The sequence below is a fragment of the Capra hircus genome, chromosome 23, assembly GCF_001704415.2.
Source record: "Capra hircus breed San Clemente chromosome 23, ASM170441v1, whole genome shotgun sequence".
Lineage (NCBI taxonomy): Eukaryota > Metazoa > Chordata > Mammalia > Artiodactyla > Bovidae > Capra > Capra hircus.
Window position 1 is genome coordinate 47,262,771 of NC_030830.1, and position 8,009 is coordinate 47,270,779.

General features: G+C 40.2%; 1 pseudogene; it reads left to right on the top strand.

Annotated features, from left to right (window-relative positions):
- LOC102180809 lies at positions 202–7,422 on the top strand (annotated as a pseudogene).

Below are 8,009 nucleotides of genomic sequence, written 5' to 3' on the forward strand. Positions count from 1 at the left end.
ACACAAACAGACCAATTAAAGAATGGGCCAAGGCATTTAGCAGGCACCTCACCAAAGAAGATATCTAAATGGCAAATAAGCATATGAAAGGATGCTGCCTGTCATGTGTCATCAGGGAAATGCAAATCAAAATAATGAGCTATCATTATCCAACTATTAGAATGGCCCAGATCCAGAGCACTGACAACACCAAATGTTGACATGGGTGTGGAGCAACAGGAACTCTCATTCTTCATTGGTAGGAAAGCAAAATGGTACAGTCACTTTGGAGGTAATTTGATAGTTTCTAAGAAAAATGAACATACTCTTACCATATTATCAGCAATCACATTTCTTAGTATTTATCCAAAAGATGTGAAAACTTATGTCCACGCAAAAACTCACACCAAGATATTTATAGTATATTTATTCATAATTGCCAAAACTTGGAAGCAACCAAGATGTCCTTGAGTGATAAACAAACTGTGGTATATACAGACAGTAGAATATTATTTAGCACTAATGAGAAGTGAACTATCAAACCATGAAGAGGCATAGAGGAACTTTAAATGCATATTTGTAAGTTAAAGAAGCTAATCTGAAACAGCTATTAACTATAAGATTCCTATGTGTCATTCTGGAAAAAGCAAACTACAGAGACCAAAAAAAAAAAAAAAAGTGGTTTTCATAGGTTGGAGGAAAGGATGGATAGAGCATAGGTAATTCTTAGGGTAACGAAAATATCTGTAGGATACTATAGTTATTCATACTTGTCCAAACCTATTGAATGTACAACAGCCAGAGTGAGTGAAAGTCGCTCAGTCATCTCCAACTCTTTGCGACCCCAGGGACTATACAGTCCATGGAATTCTCCAGGTCAGAATACTGGAGTGGATAGCCTTTCCCTTCTCCAGGGGATCTTCCCAACCCAGGGATTGAACACAGGTCTCTTGCATTGCAGGAAGATTCTTTACCAGCTGAGCCACCAGGGAAGCCCACACAACAGCCAGAGAGAACTATAATGTAAATAGTGGATTTTGAGTGATTATGATTTCTCAATATAGGTTCAGTAGTTTTAATAAATGTGCCTCTCTGGTAGGGAATGTGAATGATGGGGGAGGCTGTGCATTTTCAGGAGAGGAGTAATCTGGGGAATCTCTCCACTTTCCCTTCAATTTTTCTGTGAACCTAAATCTGCTCTAAAAGAAATAAAAATATTTAAATATTTTTTTTTCAATTAAAAACCAATAAACAGTCACACCTCTCAGCCCTTACTACTTTTATACTAGGAAAATGTTCACTAGTGAGCCCAGCTGGAGATTTGGGGAGTGTCTAAAGTCTTCTAAAGCTATATCTTTTCTGGGCTTTTGTAAGTAATTTCCCAGTGAAAGTTGACCCCTTCCTCTGGATCCTGTAAGCTTTTGCTCTGCCTTGGGTCTTTCTGCAGTAAGACAGTCTCTCTGATGTTGTCACAGAAACCCTCAGTGTGGCATCTAACTGTCAATCAAGTCCATGCTTGGTGCTCAGAGTCAGGCTGGACGAAATCCTTTCCTTGGGCAGCCCTCTGGAAGCCAGAACAATAGGCTCACAGCCGACCCTTCTCTTTCCCTCTTGAGTAGAGAGAGGAGCCTGGAATGTGGGAGCTTTCTCTACATCATTCTATACTGCGCAGGACCAGGTGGGTAAATGCAAGGAACACCTTACTGGATTCTGTCAATTCTCTCTGGCTTTACACTTACCTGGGGTGCTGTAGCTGGCTTCTGGGTTCTCATGAAGGCACTATGGGCATATATTGTTATGAAGTCAGTGTTTCTACAGGGGAATGTGGGCCTGAGGCTACCTATTTCACTATGATGCTGCTATTACTCCAGTAAACCTCTTTTGAAATATAAATTCTTCTTGAAATTAAATCTGATATTGTACTAATGAGTAAAAGTTTTAGAAAGTTTTCTGAAAAAACTTTAAACTTTCTAAAATACCTTTTCTTTAAAACATTTTGGCTCATTTCATCTTTTTAAACCCTTAATGTACTTGAGTAATTTTAAAAACCAACAAAGACATATTTTTATGAAAATCACAACATTATAAATATCTCTTTTCAGGGACCATTATTGGTTTCTTATTCTTCTTTTGCTAGCTTTAATGACTAATATATCATCATGAAGGGAAGCAGTTCCAAAACCTGATTTTTTGGTGTGTATTTTAAGTGCTAAAATTGAAAAAGTGTAAGCATTTTCTAATATGACTTGTTTTCAGATATGCAGGTAAAAGGGGGATAACATACTAAATAAAATACTCAATGTTAATTCTCAACAGAATTTTACTCAGAGTGATTTGTCTTTCTTTTTTGCATCAAAAGGTAACATAAACAAAATTAAGAAATGATGTGCTTTTAAAAGAATTACAAACAGAATTGAAAAAAATACTTTTCTTCAAAAGTATTCCTATTGAGGAATTCAGACCTTTGATAATGGTTGATAAAAATTGTTTCTCTATCCAGTTATAAAACCATTAACACTACCATATTTATTGAGCACTCTTTATGGAAAAGATTCTTAGACTGCTGGAAGCTGTTTTCCTATAAACTATTACTTTATCACAGTGACAAAAGAACATTAAAATTGTTGAAAACACAAAATTTTCTGATTAAAAGAATGTATTAAATTGTTACTATGTAACATGACAAAACATGCACATATTTTATATTTAGAGTGAAATATTTCAAGAAGATACCTACTTTCCTATAGTTACATTATTTTGTGAGCCAAATAATGATTCAAATGCGTCTACATTGAACACACTTGAATGTCGCTGCCTTTAGGGATGAATCCATTGGTGATGTGCCTATTAAGACACAAATAACAGATCAAGGTCTACTGTTGGTTAATGTTATGTAAGGGAAAGTATTTTTAAAAATGTGACTTACAGAGAATTTTGTATGGTTTTAGAAAACATAATTCTCAAATTAAAGAAGATTTACCTGTAAGTATCAGCAATAATGGATATAAATTGTAGATTTTTAAAATTTCGACTTTTACGAGGTCTGTGCTTTATCTGTTTATTTGTATGTCAGCATGCCTATTTTTTTTTATCTCTTTGCTGTTAATGATCTATTACCACCCTACTTATTTCAAAAATAGTTTTGAGACTTGCAACAAGTCTTTCAGTCAAGAACTAGGAAGTGCAGCACAAGGTTACAAGCTCTGATGGAAACAGCTTTAAGTTCTCATGAAAAGAACCCCTCAATCAGTTCAGTCGTGTCTGACTCTTTGTGACCCCATGGACTGCAGCATGCCAGGCTTTGTTTTTGCCTTTTCATACTGTTCATGGGGTTCTCAAGGAAAGAATACTGAAGTGGTTTGTCATTCTCTTCTCCAGTGTCATGAAAAGAACCCCTAATTTTGCTTTATTAATTTTATGAAAAGCTAGTGCAAGTCTGATATATACTAGATTAAAATATTAATCATGAATATTTGATGAGTGTTACTGGAGGTAGATGAAGAATGAAAGATTTATTTGATATTTAACCTTAAATTTGTCTACCCCTTTTGTCAAAGATTGAAGATGAAAGACAAGTAGTTTGGACTCTTTAATATTTGAGGGTATTTTGGATATCTGGCATTGCATGAATTAATCACATTAGAATCAAATAATAAATCAAACATTCAGAAAGAACTAGAGAATTATCCGTTTCTCCAAACAGTTCCTCCTTTTGGATGGTGAGCTAATACACATTATCACCAATGTCAGGCTGATAACCATCTCCATAAAACTGTTGGCTTAGTTCTTGGCGTTTGCCCTGTTTGATTTTTCATCTTCCTGCCCAGAAGCCACTTCATTGATCTCCACAGTCCCTTTCAACCTATGTGCTGCTGGCTAATACTGGGCCAAGTGAAATATCACAGGACCATCATCATAGTTATTTATGCTGCAGGATGGCATTACAAGACTTCCCTCAGTGCTTGTAGGTGTACATTTTTCTGGAAAGACTTCCCTGAGGGTCCAGTAGTTAAGAATCTGTCTGCCAATGTCAGGGGACACAGGTTCAATCCTTGGTCAGGGAGCACTCCACATGCCATGGAGCAACTAAGCCCATTTGCATCAACTACTGAAGCCAGTGCACCTAGAGTCTCAGGGAAACAAGGGAGCCCACTGCAATGAGAAGCCTCTGCATGGCAACTAGAGAGTAGCACCCACAAATTGAAACTAGAGAAAGCCTGCGTGTATCAATGAAGACCTAGCACAGCCTCAAATAAACAAATAAATAAAAATTAAGAAAGAAAGAAAAAAAAAAAAAAAAAACAGACCCTCAGCCACTGCCAAAGAGGAAGGAAGCTTGGGCTGGAGCAGCTAATGCAGGTCTAGAGCCCACAGCTACTGCTGTCCCAGCTACCAACAGGTTGGGAGCATCTGAGGCCATAGCCCAAGTGGAGGCCAGAGTTGAGGACTTGCATGTGAATTGCTCAAAGTCACCTGAGCTGGAGCTACTCAAACTCTGGGAAGCGGTGCGTCAGGTGGGCTCAGCTGCCATTGCCCCTTCTCACCGCACCCCCAGGCCCAGACCACAAGACTTGGATCTCTCCAAGCTTGGAACTCGCTCCTCTTAGGCCCAATCCTCCAAGCCAGGTTCTGGGTTTTCCCTGGCTCCCTTCACACTCAGGATCGAGGTGGGAGGATGTGATCATCTCAGACTTGGGTGCTTTCTCTGCCTGGATTGTAGTGGTTGGGAGCCCCCTCCTGCTGACTGCTAGGGAAGGACCAGCACATTCCCAAGGTCTCACTTGGCATCCTCCCTCCTCCCATTCAAGAACAAGTTTCTTTTTTTTTTCTCTCCATTGGAAATCCTGCCTGAAGTCCAAAACATCTACCTCTGTGTCCTTCCCCAGATCCTAGAGTACTCTTAGAAATGCTATCTACTGACCAAGGTTCAGAAACTCTCCTTCTTGACTTGACTTTTCATCTTTGAGACAAATGTTGCCCCCTCCCCAATATCTTAAGTAACTGACACTCCATGCCTAGGGCTTTATCAGTTTGGATCACCAGCTCCCTGGCTATCTTTATGTGATTATCCCCATCCATGTGAATTTCAGTTCCCTCTGGACTCCAACTTCCAGCTCCCACCAGATCTGGGCAGTCCCAGTAGGACTGACCAGAAGGGCTCTGACCCAGGTTTTCTCACCCTGAAAGACAGCTCCAAGGAAGCAAGGGAAGTGGATGTCTGGTAGAACCTGGCAGCTCAGGAGTGGGTGTTTTACTTACACCACACAAGAAGATGAAAAAGCGCAAAGCTCAATGCATTGACAGACTTGGCTGGGGACAAGTGAAAAAAGAAGCCCAAGAAAGGCTCAGGGCATTGCCTGCTTTGCACTGAGCCTCCTGATTCTCAGTCTAGCTAAGAGGAGGAAGAGGAATTTCGTGCAGCTGGAATCACTCTTGCCTTGTCAAGGGAGACTGTTTATGATACTGCAAGATCTGGTATCCCCTCTGTGCTTTTGTCATCCTTGCCACCTGTGTCCTGGCCTGTGTTGGCTTGGTGTCGATGCAAATTGCTCTGCATACAGAATTCTCAAGAAGCTGGTAAAGTGGACTGGTATTCCCATCCTTTAAGAGTTTTCCACAGTTTGTTGTGATCTGCACAGTCAAACGCGTTAACATAGTCAGTGAAGCAGAAGTAGATGTTTTTTTCTGGAATTATCTTGCTTTTTCTATGATCCAGTGGATGTTGGCAATTTGATCTCTGGTTCCTTGGCTTGTTCTAAATCCAACCCGAACATCTGGAAGTTCTAGGTTCAAGTACTGTTGTAGCCTAGCTTGAAGAATTTTGAGCATTACTTTGCTAGCATGTGAAATGAGTGGAATTGTGCGATAGTTTGAACACTCTTTTTCATTGCCTTTCTTTGAGATTGGAATGAAAACTGACTTTTCCAGTCCTGTGGTCACTGTTGAGTTTTCCAAATTTGCTGACATCTTGAGTGCAGCACTTTCACAGCATCATCTTATAGGATTTGAAATAGCTCAGCTGAAATTCCATCACCTCCTCTAGCTTTGTTCACAGGGATGCTTCCTAAGGCCCACTTGACTTCCCACTCCAGGATCACTTCATAGCAAATAGATGGGGAAACAAAGGAAACAGTGATGGACTTTATCTTCTTAGGCTTCAAAATCATTATAGATGGTGACTGAAAACATGAAATGAAAAGACGTTTGGTCCATGGAAGAAAAGCTATGACCAACCTAAACAGCACATTAAAAAACAGAGACATTACTTTGTCAACAAAGGTTCATAGAATCAGAGTTATGATTTTTCCAGTAGTCATGTATGGATGTGAGAGTTGGACCATAAAGAAGGCTGAACGCCAAAGAACTGATGCTTTTGAACTGCGACAGTGGAGAAGACTCTTGCAGTCCCTTGGACTCCAAGGAGATTAAACCAGTCAATCCTAAAGGAAATCAATCCTGGATATTCATTGAAAGGATTGCTGCTGAAGCTGAAGCGCCAATATTTTGGTCACCTGATGCAAAGAACCAACTCATTAGAAAAGACCCTAACACTGGGAAAGATTGAAGACATGAGGAAAAGGGGATGACAGAGGAAGAGATGTCTGGATGGCATCACTGACTTGATGGACATGAGTCTGAGGAAGCTCCAGGAAATGATGGAGGACAGGGAAGCCTAGCGTGCTGCAGTCCATGGGGTCACAAAGAGTCAGACATTACTCAACAACTAAATGACAACAACAGCAAGGAAAAGTTTAGAACAGTGAAGTCTAATCAGAAAAGCTGTTCCAAGAAGTTCCAAAAGTTAAGGAAGAGCTACTTAGCAAACAAAAACAACTTAAGAAGATTGAATCTGAAGAGCTGGGGTTGAACAAAGTCTGGATAAACATCACAGAAATGAATAAGCAGATTTCTCTGTTGACTTCTGCAATAAACCACCTCAAAGCCAATGTCAAGTTAGCTGCAGACTTAATTAGCCTGCCTGGCACTGTAGAGGGACTTCAGAAGAGTGTAAGTTCTATTAGCAACACTTTAAACAACATCTGTTTTGCTGTGAAGGCAATACAGAAGACTGTGGATGAATACAAGAAAACCATGAAGTTACTGCAGAGTGGCATGAATCAGCATGCCTTAAAGGAGACCAGTGGAAGCAACCGGATCATTCCATCACTTACAGCTATATCTGAACTTGACAATAAAACACACAGTGCAAATTTGAAACAGGATATCCTGTACCTCCATAGTTTTTTAGAAGAGGTAAACAGTGCCCCAGGGGAGTACCAGAGATGGAAGTATCTTAAACTTGAGGGAATGAATGAGGCAGTTAATAATCTTACCCAGAGAGTCAACTTGATAGAAAGAATTTTGGTTGGTATAAGCAAGGTAGTAAAGCAAGTGAACCTGTCTTCCAGCTGTCTCTCCAAAAAGAGTCTTTGCACCAAGTGACCAGCAGAATACAGTTTGTAAAATCCCAGGACTTAAAGGAAGAAGAGGGCATCAGAGGATGGGATGGTCAGATAGAATCACCAATGCAATGGACATGAACCTGGGCAAACTCTGGGAGATGGTGAGGGACATGGAGGCCTGATGTGCTGCTGCAGTCCAGGGAGTTACAAAAAGACACCACTGGGTGATTGAACAGCAACAATAAAGAAAGAAGATAGTTCAGATTCTCAGGTATTCAAGCTCAGAGAGAAACTAGCTGATCAGTGCTCTCACAGACAAACCTGAAAGCAGCAGGCCTCCAGAAACTACCAAATGAAGAGCAAGTACAGGGTTTCAAGTCAAAGCCCTCAGCATTGCCCAAATTCCCAGTCTCTTGGAGATCAGATTGAAAAATCTGCCCAGGTAAGACTTGTCTCCCTATCAGCAATTTCTAGTATCAAAATCTTTAGGACTTGCTCATAACACTGACTATGATGTGGATGGGAAGATGACTTACCAGGAAATCAGGAACTCCTTAGATTCTGTTATGCCAGAACCAGAGCATTTGAGAGAGTTTGATTCTGATGGAGATGGAAGATACTCATTCT